Raw genomic sequence first — 18,669 nt, 5'->3', positions numbered from 1 at the left:
AAATCTTATCTTTAGCCTTCTAAATAAAACTAGGTTCAAATATCGTATATTTTACTTTTTTATATATTTAAAATAAAAATGTTTGTGTTTTTCGAAAATGAGAGATATGTGGCATCTCCCTTGATAAGGACAAGAATAGTCTTTGGACTTTCCTTCACACATGGTTTAAGGCTATCAGTCATTGATGATTCTTACCCAAAAATAAAATAATTTTAGTTTTGATAGTTATATTTAACATAATTTTTTATATTCTTTATGCATACAATAGTATTTATAATTGAAATCTTCAAATGTAATTAAAATTTTAAAAAAATTTGTCAAATATTTATAATTAAAAATTGTAACTTTTGACTTCTTTAACAATGAACATATATATTAAAAAATCACGCTTATAATGGAAACATTTTTAGGCAATATTGAACATAATTTTAAAATAACTAGATTTAAATCCAACAAAAAGATCCAAAAACGTGGGTATGACAAAGCAAATTGATTAAAATTGGTTGCTTTCAGTGTGGGCTAAGCAAGCAAATATATTTGTGGATAAGAGAGGTCTAAATATTTAAAAATTTTAAACTTTGAAACACATTTAACTTGGTATTAAGTGAAATATGTGATATACCTTTCTTACTGATAAAGTCAAATTATAATGAAGAGGGTAGCAAATTAATTTGACTTTTAAAAATTTAACAAAAAAATATTTTTTATAAATTCATAGTAAGATTTTTTTAAAAACTTATTCTAATTCCTATTTTTATTGATGCAACCAAACACGGAATAGTCATCTACCGATTCCTCTTCCGGGACAACCAAACACCTCCAAATGATATTCCAAAATTTATTTTCAGAATGTGCAAATTCTGGAAGAGAGCTTATTCCAGCATAGTTGAATTCTGCATTGACCAATTCTCACAACCAAACGGGCCCTAATGGGTCCGAAAATGTCACTTCAAATCATAATTATGCGGATTTTCATTTACGAAGAGAGATATGCTTCATAATCTGGTACAAGGTCCAATTTAATGATATTTATGATTTCGAAATGGGAATGAGTTGGGCAATACAATAAATAACTAAATGGAAAATTTATCCTATTATGTTTTGGTTAAATATAAGTAAGTTTTCTCTGTCGGTACCTTTTTTAGCTAAGCTATAATTTATAATAATTATTATAATAGTTATAATATAATATAAATAAAAGATTTTCTTTTCTATTATAAAAATGATTTTCTTTTCTATCATGAACTTTTTAAGAAAAATTCAATGAAGATATATTAAATTTTATAAAATAAAATTGGTGCAAGATATGAAACAAGTGCCACTAGTACTTGCCTTTAGTTTTTATATAAATCTAATTTAAATTTAATAAATTTATTATAGTATATAAAATATTTTAATTAATAAAAATGTAATATAATTATATTTTTCTGTAATGATGTTAAATTAAATTAAAATTTTATTCATAAATATATTAAATAATCATTGATATATATGTTCTATTACATTTATCATATGCTTATAATTATATATAATTATATTATATTATATTATATTATATTATAAATAATTATATTATGTATTCTATCATATAATAAATAATTATAAATAAAAACAATAATACTTTTATAATAATAATAAATCTTAAATGATTATATAATATAAGTAATATTATTTATAATTGAATGAAAAAAAACATATTATAATATATAAAAAATACATCATTAGAATATAAAATATAAACCAATGCACTTAAATTAAAAAAATAAAAATATTAACGGTAATGAATCACATTGAAAATGAAATATTTAGCTCTTAGCCCTAAGCCTAGTACCTATCGACATGTACTAATAATTATTAATAAATTAAAATGACAATAGTTTAATTTAAATAAAATTAAAAAATATAATTACAAATGTCATATTTTTATTCATATTTATTATTTACTTTCAAAATAAAAATGTAATATACTTTAATTATCTATAAATTATTAACATATATTGATAATTGTGACAATTGTTTATAAACATAATTATTTATAATATTAACCAAGTCTTCCAATTGGCAATGATTGGACATGTGTCACGATTTCAGATGAATATAGGCACATGGGAAAGCATTCTCCAAATTAGCCCAAAACCCATCTCGGGCCGTCGATCCTCCTCTTATTCAACTGTCAGGATTTTGGGTAGAATCTTCAAGCACACGTGTCCTAGTTTCAAGTAGAAATAGACTTTATCTTCAATCTTTTAAAATTTGGCCCGAAATTGAGGCTTTGAGCCACGGTCATTGAAAAGAATTTACATAGCATATTCATTAATATAGAGAAAAATAAAAGAAATCGTCATTAATTATTATTATTTTACTTTTAAGCTTGAGCAATGAGCATGTCAAAATCATGATGTTAATTTAATTATTTATATAAAATATTATATATATATATATATATATATAATATAATTTATAATAATTATTTTAATAGTTTATATATATATATATATATATATATATATATATATATATATATATATATATATATATATATATATATATATATATATATAAGATTTTTTTTTCTATTATAGAAATGATTTTCTTTTTTATCATAAGCTTTTTATTGTAAAGATGATATGAAAAATTCAATGAAGATATATTAAATTCTATAAAATAAAATTGGTGCAAGATATGAAATAATAATGACAATAGTTTAATGTTAATAAAATAATTACAATTTAAAAATATAATTGCAAATGCTATATTTTTATTCATATTTATTATTTAGTTTCAAAATTAAAATATAATATAGTTGAAATATCTATAAATTATTAACATATATTAAAAATTGTGATAATTATTTATAAACTATTCTTCATCATTTAAAAGATTTCATAATGAAAAAAAGTTAGGAATAGGTGACAAGATAGGTATGAAATAAAAATTTGACACATAAATTATCAAAATTATATTTAACTTTGTTAAGGTTATAATCTATTAATCTTTAGTTTTCCTTGAAGCTCCATTTGTTTTAACCAATCAGATTAAAGAAAAATAGTTAATTATTAATAGTTAACTATTTTTAACAAATTCACAGACTAACGGTAACATTTCAATAGTGTATTGAGAATCAAGATGCCAAAAACAAACTTACAAAGTCATAGACTAACAAGAACAACAATTTGAGAAGCCAAAAACTATTGTTTTCATTGATAATATTTTAGACTATACAATATACATAAAATTGATTCATAGCATAGGTATTCAAAATAGTTGATTAAATCAGCCTAGTTTTACTATTTCGTAATTTACAAAAAAGGGAAAGACCCAATCCAAAGAAAAATATAGATATCTTAAAAACATTTTTTTGTCCTAAGGGCAATGGGTAAGGAAACAATATTCAAGAAATAGGGAATAGGGAACTAGGGAGGCTGGAATCATTAGCAGGCTGAGGGCTTGAACCCTTTAATCAGAAAGGTCTTCAAGTTTGCCTGCAAGGAATTTGTTCGAGAAGATGATGTCGTTGAACTCGTCCAGCCATCTAAAGTTGGTCTTATTGAAGTCGTCCAACAACAACCACTTCCGTAGAAAATCCCTTTCAAGCCACACCCACTTTCGATGGCAAGTCAATTGTCATTTGTTCATGCTGAGCAAGAAATGATACTTATGTATAATGCACCCTATGCCTTCCTCCCAGCACTTGTCTACTACATCTATAAAAGGGATGCCAATGCTCGACCCTGGTACCTGCTCGACCAATACAAGAATTTTGACATCATCTTCGAAAAATGTTTCCTTAAAAATGTTACGCAAAAGCATCAAAATGTCTATTTGATTACCTCCAAGGTCGAGAATAGATGTAAGGAAACGATAGGTAATATTCATGGACACACGGTACCTCTTGTCATTTCTCAAGAATTCATGGATGAGTACCATGAATATAGCATGGCAGATAAAAGGACTTCGGGCATCTGGCTTGCAAACTATGGCAAGGACATCGTTAGGAATCCTACCCAAAAAGAGTTTTGTAGACCCATTATAGTGCATTTCAGGCGAATTGGTGTATCCATGACTAAGGTTCAAGAAACTCTTCAAAGTACAACTGCAAATCAAATTCAGATTGAACAATGAAGAATATGAGAAATGATAGTGAAAGAGAAATTGAAGAGGCTATTTAATGGTAGTTGCACTTAATTCTTTGGCATTCATGATCTTTCATATCTGATTTTTTCGTATTCTTATTAATTTTCAAGTGTGTGAAATGTCAAAATGTACTGGCATTAATGTCAAACAGTCGATAGTACTTGACATTGAGTAATGATTTCCATGAAAACCTTTCCATGTGTCTCCATTCCAGAGAATTTTGTGCCACTCTAAGTTTTTTCAAGCGATTGGCCCCGAGATGCATCTTTTGTCATTGATCTCTAATTAATCAATGATCAATAAAACTATTGTATTTACTATTAACAATACAAAAGTGACAATAGCCGACTTGGTAATAGTGACATTGACATAACGATGTTATGATATTAATAATAATAATAATACACCTAAGACAGTACACAAGTTGAAACTTGAAGTGACTACTCAGCAGTTAGTACAGTCATTAGCCAATACATGTGCAAATTTTGCTTTCAAATTAAACAATTTTTCAATTTACTACTGAAGATTAGTTAAGACCATTATTATTCATTTTCTTACAAAACAAGTAATTCACCTCTGTCATTATTAATTCATTTTTGGCAAGGGAAAAAATAGCCATCATTTATTTACTCGTTTGTAAAAAAACATTAATTTGCCACATTTAAAATGATTTTTGCTAAGGCAAGGAAAAAATCGCCAACATATAATATTTTATTTCCCTATATGGAACAAAAAAATCACCCTTGACATTAAAATTTTTCTGCCCACAAAATGTTGGATTCGTCAACATTTTAGGCATTTTTCTTCAGGAGGGGTTTCTTAAAGTTATCACTGAAGAGGCATGACATATCCACAAAAAAACAATTTCACCAAAGAGGAAATGAAGATGAGGTCCATGCAGGCCTTTACTTTTCTCTGATTAAGAAGAATCAGGGGCTGAAATTTCATGTTGCTTCATAGCCTTTTCCAAGGCCTCTAGTCTCACCCAAAATTTGTTGGAAGCATGTCCCTCCTTACCACAGAAACTACAAGGGTCATCCAAATTCTTCTTATTTTTCTTGGATTGCTAATTGGATTGTGAATTTCTCTTCTCACATGTATGCACAACAAGAGCATGAGCTTTGAAACTTTTCAAAGTACCCATCTTTATGAGCTTATTCTACTCATGTACCAAGGACTTGAAAAAAGCATCAAGAGTGGGCATCTTCGAACTTTTCCTTGTTGTAAGCCTTATGGTGTGAAAAGCAAAGACAAACACAACATATTGTGGACCCAATTTTACAAAATATGAATCATTAATTTTCTTTCTTGTGTGGATTTGTCAATTCCACATTCTTTCAACTAAGGTAATAAATCATTGAACTTTGTGAAGACGTCTTGAATATTCTCAAATTTACCTAGATCTAATGAGCTGAGCTCATTTTAAAGGATGTAACCCTACATCTCATCTTGCTTCCTAAAAAGAGCCTTCAATGTTGTTCAAACTTGGTTTGGAGTTGTGCATGCTTTAACATGAAACAACAATTTTGTAGAGATGGATAAGCATTACAGACTAAAGGCTTCATCCATGCGGCTAAAGTATTTAGACTTTTGAACTGCGGAAGTAGGTTCAACCTTTGTCCCCATAACTATTCAATACAAGCCTTTACTTCGAAGCTAAAGTTGAATCTTACACTTCCGATTGAAATAGTAGTATGGAGTGAGAAAAATAGAGATTGGAAATTTCATTATGTACAAAAAATATGATGTACAACACCTTCAAAAGAAATGCTTTCTTTCTTAGCAACTAGGCTCTAATACCATGTAAAAAAAATTGCATATTTTTTTTATCTAGGAAAATAAAAACAAGAGCATTGTAGATAATAAGAAATATTAAAGAAAAAATAAAACGGAGAATTGAAAACTAATCTTATTCCATAAAAATTGGTTGTATTACAATAAGCATTAGGCATGATTTTATACAAATTAAACTATCCTAAATAAAGCATGCAAAATACATGCACAATTGAATTCACCATTAAAATCACTATAAATTCTTCACTTTATAGCATCAGAAATATTCATGCAAACTAACAACAATATCCTTCACACACTTTTGCCAATATTGGTAACCACTTCATGAGAAAAAAACTCAAGAAGATCTTGAAATTATTATCTTCCCATTTCCCATTGCTCACATAAAACAAATCATAGTCGAGAATATACAGTAACTATTATCTATTTTTTTGGAACACTCCATATTTATGTACTCCATAATTTTTGGATCTTCACAAAAAATGATGAATGTATATTTTGGTATCTCTCCTTTACAATGCTGAAAAAATTAAAAAATATATCTCATAGCTTTGAAATTATGATAGGCGATGGATGATTTAATCTCTCAATAAAAGACAGGATCACATAGCTCCACATTCTCTTTACTTGTATTACCCTCCAATATGTCCTCTATTGTTTAATGTGGAGCTTGATCAATCTCCAAGTGGGAGGTTGTTAGTTTGTGGTGACTGATCAGGAAAGTATTGTACATACTTCATAAATTCTTTGGGGCTCAGGGAGGTCTAATTTTCCTTGTTGACCGTCTAATATTCATTGGTGTGTGTGTTATTTGTTGTTGTAGTTGTTGCACATCATGAGGAATGGCTAGAACATCATCTTTTGGAGTATCATCTAGCACTGCATAATGTTGTTGTAACAGATCTTTGTACAACACTTTCTCATTAAATATGACATCCCTATTTCTTAAAATTTTATGATTTTAAAAATCCCAAATCCTATAACTAAATTCATTAATTCCATATCCAACAAATACACATTTCTTTGACTTAGCTTCCAACTTGGGTCTTTTTTCAAAATTTATATGAGCAAATGCTTCACAACCGAAGGTTTTGAGAAAAGAATAACTCACCTTCTTACTAGTCCATGCTTCCTCTAGAATACCACAACCCAAAGGAGTAGATGGACCTCTATTAATCAAATATACAATAGTATTGATAGACTCCACCCACATGTGTAAGGGCAACCCAACATGCAACCTCATGCTCCTTGCACGCTCCATTATAGTCTTGTTCATGTGTCCAGCCACTCCATTTTTCTGTGGAGTCCTTGGAACAATTTTCTATCTATGAATACCATTAATGGAGCAATAATCTTCAAATTCATGACTAAAATACTCACCACCATTATCAGACTTAAGACATTTTAATTTCTTACTAGTCCCATTTTTAACCAAGTATTTCCATTTCTTACAAGTTTGAAATACATTAGATTTCTATCTAAGAAAATAAACCCATACTATTCTAGTTGCATCATCAATGAATGTAACATAATAATGAGAGCCACCAAGGGAAGATACCTGAGCTAGTCCCCATACTTCAGTATGCACAAGCTCTAATTTCTCCTTTTTATTTTCCTTCTCAGTCTTCACAAAACTCACTCTCTTTTGTTTTCCATACACACAACTTTCATAGAAATCCATATTAACACATTTTAGAGCTGGCAAAACATTCTTTGAATGAATTACTTTCATACCTTTCTCACTCATGTGCCTAAATCTATTGTGTCACAATGCTCTATCAAAATCTACAACAACTATTTGTTCTCCCTACTCAACTACACCAACTATTCCTAAACATTAATTTTTCTTTGAAACAATTAAAGTAGAAGGAATAATATGACCTATAAAAAGATATAAGGTGCCTACTTTCACACTTTTTTCTACTACAAGGGAACCTTTTGAAATCTTCCAATTTTTATCATTAAAAGTAACTACACAACCCTCATCACCAATTTGCCCTGCTGAAATTAAATTCCTACTCAGCCTTGGAACATGTCTTACCTCATGTAGTAGCCAATGATTCCCATTATGCAACTTAATCTTAATTTTTCCCTTTCCAACAATCTAATAGGGTTCATTATCCCCCAAATAAACAAGTCCAAAATCCCCTTAGACATAATCAATGAAATAACCTTTACGAGGTGTAGCATGAAATGAAGCACCATAATCTAAAACCCATGAATCATCAGCACTTTCTAAAGACAAAAGCAAAGCATCCTCTTCAAATTTATTACTTACCACATTTTTCTTCTTGTCTCCATTTGGTTTATCTCCTTCATTTTTATTTTGAGTCCAACAATCTTTCCTTTTATGCTCTAGTTTCCCACAGTATCAGCATTTGTTCGGTCCTCTTGATTGAGACCTCTTGACTTTTGGCTTTCCTCTTGATTTCCCATGATTTTCAGAATTACTTCCTCTCTCAGTCATTCTACCTCTTCTTTGTGCATTCAAAGCACTTTCTAATGTAGATCCACCTAAAGATTTCCTATGAGTTTCCTCACTCAAAATAACACTGATCACATCATCATATTTTAGGGTACTAGATCCAAGAACAAAACTACTCACAACCTTTACCAAGCCATTCTAGCTTTTAGGCAAAGAACACAAAATTGAGAGATCCCTAATTTCTTCATCAAAATTGATACCCATAGAAGATAACTGACTAGTAATAGTATTAAACTCATTTAAATGATTAGCAACAGATCCACCTTCTATCATTTTCATATTAAATAAAAACTTCATGAGAAATACCTTGTTTGAAGTGGAGGGCTTTTCATAAAGTTTTGTTAGGGTTTTCATTAACTCTTCTGTTGTCTTTGCTTTTGTACTATTAAATGCCACCGATGGTGCCAGGCATAATTGAATGCTTCCAAGTGCCTTTTCATCTAGAAGATCCTAGTTGTCATTTGACATAGATCCTTGATTCTTGGTTTTGCCTTCCAATGGCTTCCATAAATCCTTTTAATAAAGATAGTCTTCCATTTGCATCTTCCATAATTGAAAGTTCTGACTGTTAAACCTGGCAACCCTCAGTTAACCCTCATCTACCATTTCTCCCACTCAACTATGAGACTTTCCTACAAATGATAACTTAAAAACAACCTCACTCTGATACCACTTGTTAGGATTAAACCGTGGACAAAAATACCAATTACATGCAAATATAAACAATATCAAAAAATAATAGATCTCACAGAAAAGAACATAAGACACCAAGCTTTAACATGGTTCACCCAATCCTTGGGCTACGTCCACCAAACAAGAAGTCCAAAATTGTTACAATCTAGTAATTACAACCTGATTAGGATCTGTAATCCCTTATATCTCAATACCACCCCAAGAACCAAATTTCACATCACCATAATGAAACAATCCCTAATCCTAAGCCCTCTTATACAAGTATTTTTACCACTTTAGGGTTATAATCAATAATTACATGTCAGCCCATAATCCCAATAAAATAGGGCCCAAAATATTTTTTTCGGGGTGATGCCTCGAGCCCCAAAGATTTTATGATGTACAATACTTTCTTGATTAGTCACCACAAAATAAATTCCTCTATATATTTCTCTGTGATTTCCCAGTATCGTGCACTTTGAGAACTTGAAATAATAGACACCATTTCATTTAGAGTTCTTTCCACAAAGTTTATATCATCATCATCCTTTTTGTTAATCTTGGAAGCTAAATTTGGTATAGGTTTCAAATCTAGAGAAGATAAGACATCTATGATTAGAGTTTCTTGTCAAGGACTCCAAGGAATTGTTTGCAAAATATTGCATGGATTTGTTGATGAAGTCATCATACAATAACTTAGAAGCACTAAAATTATGGTTAAGCATTCCTCAAAATTAAAGAAATACACACTCTCAATATACATGAGTTGAATGCATTTAAAATAGTCATCAAAGATATCACAAGTGGTCACTCTTATTTCCTCTATTTTATTAGATGACTAGTGTTCGAACATCTTGACTTTGAAAAAATATGATCTCTTGAGAATGATAGAATGGAGATGAAAGATTTCTTTCATATTTTTTATCATTTCAGCCTATCAACCACAGTTTGACATCAACAATAGTTATGCCTTCAAATAGAAGCTTAGCTTCTTCCATTGCAAGTCGATGAATGGGAAAAAAATTTGATGATGCTCTCTTATGTAAATCACACTATCTAATGTTTCTTTGATTGATCTTTTTTATAGTATTTTGGCATGGAGATCCTAAGTGGAGTCTGCAATGTAATAAGTCAAGTGAAAGTCCCATTAGGATTTTTGGTTAGGTTTGATGTCATTTTGTCATTTTTGGGGCAGTTAGGACAAAAGTTGTCATCATTTTCAAAGGGTGGCACTTGTCCTCAATTGGGAGTTAGCAAGGTATAGTGAGTCAATTATGATCTAGGAAGGTTTTAGGAGTCATTAGAAAAAAAACTACACCAAGAAGTAACAAAGTTGTATCTAGGAAAGTAAAGTTAAAAAAAGTTGCATAACAACTTTGGAACATTGAAAAATGTTGCTCCAAGCAAGAATGCAACATTTTGCATTTCAGGGTGAAATCTATTATGGAGGCTACCATTCAGTTGGAAAATTGTTATAGAGGTTGTAAATAGCTCTTGGGTCAATCGTACTTAGGTTGGATATCATAAGATTCCTTTCTTGGATTTTGAACAGTGTGACATTTTTAAACATTTTTGTACATTTTGATGCAAATTGATCATCTTGTACATTTTGGATTGAATGGTTACTTATTTTACTATAAATAGTTATATTACACCTCGTTCTTCATTTTTTACATTTTTATTTTCATTGAATTGGAATTTTGGTTTGTATAACAAAATTCAAATTGTAAACTACACTTCACTAGCAGTCCTAGGTTTTGAAGAGAAAAATGCCCTTATCTTGAAATCCCACCATGGAGAAATTATGACCATTGGAGGGATGATAGTAGGGGAATATATATTTTAGGTTGCAAGTATTATTTTGCAAAAAAGTCTCATTTTATAATTTTGTAAGCAATCCCTAGGCAAGGAGACAGAGTGCTCAACTAGGAAAATTGCATACAAGACACTATAGTTTGAAGGAGTGGAATGTTTGATTGAAAATAATGATAAAAGAGTGTTAAATTAAGTTATATGAGATTAAACGACTAGTTATAGTCAAGACTTGAAACCATCTTACCACCATTTTCTAACAAAAGTCAATTCAAAGCCTTGCTTATCCTATATAGGTCTAATTGTGGAATAGGGTATTGTACGGAGGGTATAACTCTGAAACCTAAAAAATATTTTACCTTCCAAAAGGGTATTTAGAATGGTAAAAGGTTTAGGGGGTCCTTTGGGAAGATTTTGATTAAAGCTTCAAAAACTAAAAATCTAGGCCTAATTGAGGCTCATTCCTAGTAGGTCTATTATGCCCAAATGTAAACTCAATAAAAGTTAGCTTCAAGAAAATATAAAATTGAATAAAACTAAGGTTGATGGAATTTTTTTAGGGTCATTCCATTCCTACTTGATCCAAGAATGCATTTAGGAAGGTTTTGAGAAAGCATATAAAGAAAACCCAAGTGAAAAGATAAATTATACTAGTTTTTCTTAGGGGATCTTTAGAATAGAGTTAGAAGGAGATCAAAACCACCATAAAGAAAGTATAAATCAAGATGAACCATACCTTAAATGAGGTAGAGGAACCATAGGTGTATTAAACTTTGAAAGAAACCAAAATTGTGTTAAACTCCTAATGCATCCTTATCATATTGATATTAGAGCTTAAAGATTTGGGCAAAGGCACAAAGTTTATTTCAATTGAAGAAACAGTTGGGAAAATAGTTGGGAAAACTAGTATGGTGACAATGTAGAGATTGTCAAGAAAGTGCAATAACAAGAGGATGATAATAAATTTCTTAAGAATTAGTTGGAATAGTTAGAAAGAAAATTTGATGAGGTAGAGACCAAGGCCAAGAAAATAACTGATAAGAAGGAGGAAAAAGAAGTCAGAGAAGAGAAAGAGGTTCTAGAACCTAACCTAGTCCTACCTGAAAAACTATTTCTTAAAGCCCTAAAGGCCATGGGAGTCTAATTTATATAAGGGAAACATGTATTTAGTGGGAAAATGGACCCTAATTATGTTATGGACTAGATTGAATCATTACAAAATCACTCTAAATATGAGGGATTTTCAGAGGCACAAAAGGTGAAAGTAGTACAATCCAAGTTAAATGGAGCTTATTTGACATGGTGGAAGTTTTTTTAGGCTGAAAAAAATAAAACAATTATGTCATAGAAGGTAATGGTTGTCAAAGTTAGGGAAAACTATACATCATAAGATTATGGAATCCAATTATAAAAGAAAAGAAAAAATTTGAAGTAGTGAGTGCATATACAAAGGAGTTTCAAAAAATATGCTTGAGGCCTAGCACTATAGAGGATGAAAGTGTGAAATTAGCTAGGTGATTAATGGATTAAAGTGGAGTATCCAAGAAGAGATTAGTTTGTTCAGTCCTACCACACTACATAAGTACTATCAGTTGGTACTTGAGGTCGAGGAGAAGAACAAAAAGAGGCAGTAGTAAGGACATAGAGGTAAAGGCAAAGACCATAGAGGTAAAAAAAGGTGGCTATGTTGGGAGAAGTATAGACCAAAGGTTCCAAGGGGAATCTAAACCATTAGAGTAGAGTGGGGACTACAATAGTAGAGGAAGCTTCAAAGGCAAGTGACTTAATGGAAGATGAAGGTTTGGAAGATCAATTAAAGGATCCCACTTCTCAATAATGAGGTGCTGCAACTATAACTAGTTAGGACATCTCACCTATAGAGGTCCTGGGAAAGAATCTACATCCCAAGGAGGGAAAAGGAGAGTTGACTATGTTCAATAATAAGAAGCTACTATGAAGTCACCTGAAGTCCAATTTGAACATTGGAGAAAGCCTCATGATGAGGAGGATATTTCTCAAAGAACTAGTCAAAGAAGACCTAACTTAGAGGAGATCCTTACTCAAAATTGATTGCAAGATATCTAGCAAGGTATGTAAAGTATTTATAGACTTAGGTTCAACTTATAATATCATATCTAAAGAAGTAGTCAAGAAACATAAAATAGATAGGATCTCTCTTGGTAAGATTTATAAGTTTACTTTTTTAAGAAAAGGGCAACACATATTGGTTAATGAAAAAGCATGGGTAGAGCTCACTATAGGTGGCTATACAGATAAAGTTTTGTATGATGTCTTACCCATGGATTCCTTCCTAATGGCATTATGTTGTATTTTTCATTAGTGAAAACACTTATTCAATTCTAAATGGCTACTGAGCTCATCGCTCAGTCCACAATTTATACCAAGCATTCAGTGGTTACCTTGTAAGTTCAACAGTTAAGCAGTTCTCACCTAAAGCCACCAAGTGAATGGGCAATTTAGCAGTGTATACCGAGCTTACAATGTTCACCGAATAGGTAATGGTCACCGAGCTTCACAGTATCTACTAAGTTATCAGTTTGTATCATATAAAGCTAGTTTCTACCAAGTGATGGATATGTAGTGTTTACTAAGTGACAGTAAGGTAAATGAAGGATTCAATATTTACTAAGTGACACTATATCTATCGAGTCTCCGATGTTTACCAAGTTCCAAGCTACATTGTGTGATTAGTATGGACCAAGCTTCTACTTCTATCGAGTGCATGATGATGCTGAGTAATGCAATGGACACCAAGTATCAGAAGCTCACCTAGTTGGCTTGAAGAGCTTGAGTTTTCTACTGTTTGGCCAACTCAATAATATTTTGTTTACTTGTGTTTTAGTTGACTTTGCAATTGTAATTATTGGAATGGTATAGATGTAATGTATTGTATCATTTTCAATGTGTTATTATCATTATTATTATCATGAAATGTTAAGGAGTGGACATGTAGTGTTTTGAGATGAGTGAATGCGAATCAACAACAGAACAAAGTATTTAGCATGATCATTAAGGAGCAGCAAAGACATATCAGTCACAACAGATGATCTATACTTCAAGATCTATTCAAAAATCAAGTTGTAAGATAGATCTAATATTTTTTCCTAATAGGTGAATCAATTTTCTAAATCCTTTAACAAGGTAGACTTAACAGTCTTTGTATAAATCTCTTAACAGAGTGCATACTTCATTGTATGTTTTTAAAACCTCTAACAAGGTGGACCTAGCAATCCAAATTGCTCTTAACAAGGTAGATCATCAGAAGTGGTCAATGTAAGCCTGAACAGGCCAACCTTATACTATAGTAGTGAAGTTTTGTGGGTATCATCCCCACCCCAGTTTTACTTTCTATTTGGAAGGTTTCTGGGTCACCAAAATATTGTGTTCATGTGTTATGAATGTTTATTTTTTCTCATGCATGCAGTAGATTAGATAAATGAATGGTGAATGATTTATATGGTTAAGCGTTGAATTGATTTAAAAAAATTCGAGGTTACTGATTCACCCTTCCCCTCTTAGTAACCTAGCTAGTCTTGATTATTTCTAAAAATTGGTATCAGAGCTCTGTGGTTCTTAGGATAAAGTTTGATAGCTTGAGCAAAGATCAAGGATAATGGAGATATTCAGACTTGACAAAGCTCTTTAGAATGAGAAGCTAGATCTAGAAATGGCCATAGCTCAACTCAAGGAAGCAAAGGAGCATCTTTCCCAATCCCTAAAAAGAAGGAACTTGCAAGATAGATGAATGACCATCAATATGTTGAAGAAAAGATTGAAGACTTATTCCAATCAAGCAGTTCAAATGAAGCAAATGATGCAATAAAAGAACTTCTAGCAAAGAATGGCTCTCTATAAGAAGAGGTAAGAAAATTGAAAAGAGAACAAGAAGTTTAGTCAATAAGAATTTGTGAAATCTTGGAACAAAGGAATAAGGCAAGTGAAAACTTGGAGGCAAGGAAAAATGCAAATCAAAATCAATCCCTTTAGCAATCAACTCTCTAATGCAAATAAGGAAATCATAAATCTAAGATCTAAAAATGAAATCTTAAGGAATGATTTAATCACTGAAAGATAGATCAATGAAAGATTGAAAGCTGATATAATTTTTGAAAAGAAACTCAATGAAAGGATGATGAAATCACAAGTAGATATGGAGTAGTTGAATCAACAAAGTGAGAAAAATCTCTATAGGCAAAAAGGAAAAGCAGGACTTGGTTACAAAGAAGAAGGTGAATCTTCCAAACAAGGTGCCCAAAGGAATCAAAGACCTACTTGTAATCACTATGGTAAGTTAGGTCATACATCAAACAAATTTTGGAGCAATGGAAAATGCTACAATTGTAGTAAACATGGTCATAAAGCTAATGAATGCAAGGACAAACCAAAATTCAAAGGTAAATGTCACAAATGCAAGAAACAAGGTCAGAAGGCATCTGAAAGCATATCCAAACCATTCAATCCAGCTGAACAAATTGTCAAAGCAATATTTGGTTGGGATTATGACACTTGGTGTAGATGTCACTATTGTGGAGAATATGGACACGTTGGCATAGACTGCACAAGGCATCACTTAAGAAAAAGAGATTGAATAGTAATATGTTACACCTACACTAAAATTAGTCATATAGCCAAAAATTGCATGAACATAGGAAGAGTTGAAGATGAGAAGAAAGCTAAAGCTGATAACATCAGGAAGAAAATGAGACAATGGTGGATTTCAAAATCTATCGAGCATAACAGTTCAAATGATGGCAATGTCACTCAAGAAGTGGGTGGCTCCACCATTTCCAATTAGATTCTTCAAAGGAGGGACTGGAACTGTATCTTCAAGCTATATCTTGAGCGGATCCAAATGGAAGAAAATAGAAGATCCAAATCAATATTTCAGATACAAAAGGATCACATGAGTTCAGTTCATACCGATAGTCACAGACTCAACCGAGTTAGGTCGGGAGCAATGTAAGTTTGTTTGATCACAGAGTCACAAGTTTCTACTAAGCTAGTGAGTGGATGATAGTTTGTCACGCACCATGTTAGTATGGTACCTAGAATTAATGGTGAATTTTCATCAAAAGGGGTAGAATTCGACTCCATTTTTCATCACGTCTTTAGTATTCATAGAGCAAAGAGATTTTTAGGTGCACACAAGCATTTCCAAGTGATTTCAAGTGAATTTGTAGCTAAGGAATTTGTTTGAAAATTTCTATCACTTACCGCATCTAGAAGCACCAACCGTAGCAAAGCGAAAAGGGGTTTAGAGATGTTGGTCAAGGGTGTAGAGTGGAAAGCACTAAATTTCAAACTAGTTCCAGTAGTGGCAGAGGCACTCGACCCTAATCGTGCACAATCCCAAATTCTACCAAAAGTACTATTAATTAACGATATTCGCACTCATTTCAAGTGTTCTATTTAGGAGATAGGAACCCTAAAAATGGATAGTGCTTTAAAGGAAATGCATGTTGATGGCTCATTGAAACCTGAGCACAAGCATCTTGAAACAAAAGGGTTGACACATATCACACACCTGCCAAAAAGTTTTCAGATAAAATGGATTAGGTATATTCTTAGTTGCATACACAATGGTCAATTATGGTTAGAACAACTTGTGCTGATCACCAAAAAGATGATTCACAAGATTACTAGCCTTCCCATACTGAGTGAAGCAAAGTCTACCAAAAGCCAAGGTTGAGATGAACTCTGAAAGAAAACCCTAGCTGAGTGGGATGGTAGAGGTTTGAAAATTAGCACCATTTCTGATGAGGAGTTGAGGTTTGGTATTCATGTAATTGCCCACAAGATTTATAGCTATAGTCAATTGAATAGCATGCCATGTGAGGCAGTGGACTTAGCATTCAAAGTTCTGAAGAAAAACATGGAATATGACCTGCCAGAGCTACTACTAAAGCAATTAAACAAAATATGGATACCATCTGAACATCAAAGAACAACCCTTGCAAATTTGGTTCTTTGTTGACATGCCTTTTCTTCTATGTGCAAAAATTTTTTCCATCCAAAGGTTTTGTTGTATGGAGAAAGGATGTTCCCATTTTGTATCAGATAAATGAGTTTATTGCAGAAATGAGTGTAAATTTTGACAGCATTATGGACAATTATTTTGAAGATTTGAAAGAAAGGATGAACAACAAGTTCATGATTCCTCCTAAACTTGTTGATGATTATAAAGGTGATGTGTGTTTCATGGTTGACTATGATAGAGTATAAATTCAGGCAGTCAGGCTTGGAGTTGCATGGGTGAAACCTCTCCCTTATGAGGTCAATATTGACGAAACCAAGGAAATCATTGAAGCATTGGTAAATGAACCTATAGACACTATGCAACCAGTATTTGGCACATATGATGAGGTAAAAGCTAGAATTGAACTGTAAATCAAGCTACCTCAAGCAATCAGTAAAGGCAAGAGGAAGATAGCTAAGATGAAAACTACCACTGGTCCCCTAATGTTTACTGAGGGAAAAGGAGAGGATGAAGAAGAAGAAGAAGGTGAAGAGAAAGAATTAGAGAAGGAGGTAGAGCTAGCTAAGAAGAAAGGGAGGGTTATCATTACTAAACCTCCAAAGGCCTCCATAGCTATTTTCACCAAGAGAGGTAAAGGCAAAGGTAAAGGTGAAGTTATGTTCAGCAAGCCCCAACTTACCTTCTAGGAAAGGCTAAAACAAATGGAAGAAGGAGTTGGCATCACAAAATTCAAGGCTCTAAAGTTGGAGACAAGAACTGATGTCGAGAAGATGCAAATTGAGGACCTGGTACTCATGAAAATGGGAAAGTGGAAGTATTGCCCAAACTAGATTGCTCCTCAAATCTCAAAAGAATTGTTAGTGAGATTGCAGCTAAGATGGGAGTCAACTACACAAACAACCAAGGATATTATGAACAATCCTTGAAGAAATTATTGCCAAATCTTACTGATGTAGAAGTAAAGGCAGCCATGAAGAAGAATGAAGGTAAAATGATGATCAGATTCCACACATGTTTGATTTTAATCAAAGACATTGAGCATGTTATAAGAGATGCAACAAACATGTGGAAGAATATCTATCATCTACACAAGCCAAGTGATGATCTAGTTGAGATCAAGGATGATGTTGGTAATAGTGATGATGAAGAAGATAATAACACTCCATGTGCTACTATTGATGTTGAAGACCATCAAGCACTAAGGGTTGATGATGAAGAGAAAGAGGAAGAAGTTGATGAGGAAGACAAGGAAGTAGATGAAGAAGATGACCCAATGAAGATTATAGCAGAAGTCATTGCTTCCCTTCTTCACTCTCCACTTAAGCTAGCAATATCATCAGGGTTGGAGTCAGCTTCAATAGGATTGATTGCAACTACATCAAAAATATCATCTACTCCTGCTACCTCACAACTCCAGGTATCTTCAATGGAAGTGTTAGTCACTTCATCTATTGAGTTGCAACCCTCTTCATCAGCACCCAAGAAATCCACCTCAGTAGTGTGCATAGTTGCCATTCTACAATTATGTCAACTTCTATTGTAGGTTGTTCAGTAAGTTTGCTAGTTTGTTCTACAATTTTGTCTACCATAGCTTTAACTACACCAATTTTTGTTCCAGTTAGCTCTTCAATTGTAAATATTCCAACTTGTACATTACCTATTGGTACATCATTTTTGGGAGGAAAGTCAATTTTGGATACAGTTGGTACTTCTCTTAGTTTTCCTCTAGTTGGAACAATTCAAGTCTTTTCTGCTAGCTCAACCACTTCAGCTA

At 32.2% G+C, this 18,669-nt stretch overlaps 1 pseudogene; it reads left to right on the top strand.

The window, feature by feature from the left end:
* Positions 1-84: 84 nt before the first annotated feature.
* LOC149534405 (U6atac minor spliceosomal RNA) lies at positions 85-214 on the top strand (annotated as a pseudogene).
* Positions 215-18,669: the final 18,455 nt, after the last annotated feature.

This window comes from Cupressus sempervirens, chromosome 10, assembly GCF_028749045.1.
Source record: "Cupressus sempervirens isolate cs-2001-9-10 chromosome 10, ASM2874904v1, whole genome shotgun sequence".
NCBI classification, from domain to species: domain Eukaryota; kingdom Viridiplantae; phylum Streptophyta; class Pinopsida; order Cupressales; family Cupressaceae; genus Cupressus; species Cupressus sempervirens.
This window is presented reverse-complemented; position numbering and strand designations above follow the sequence as displayed.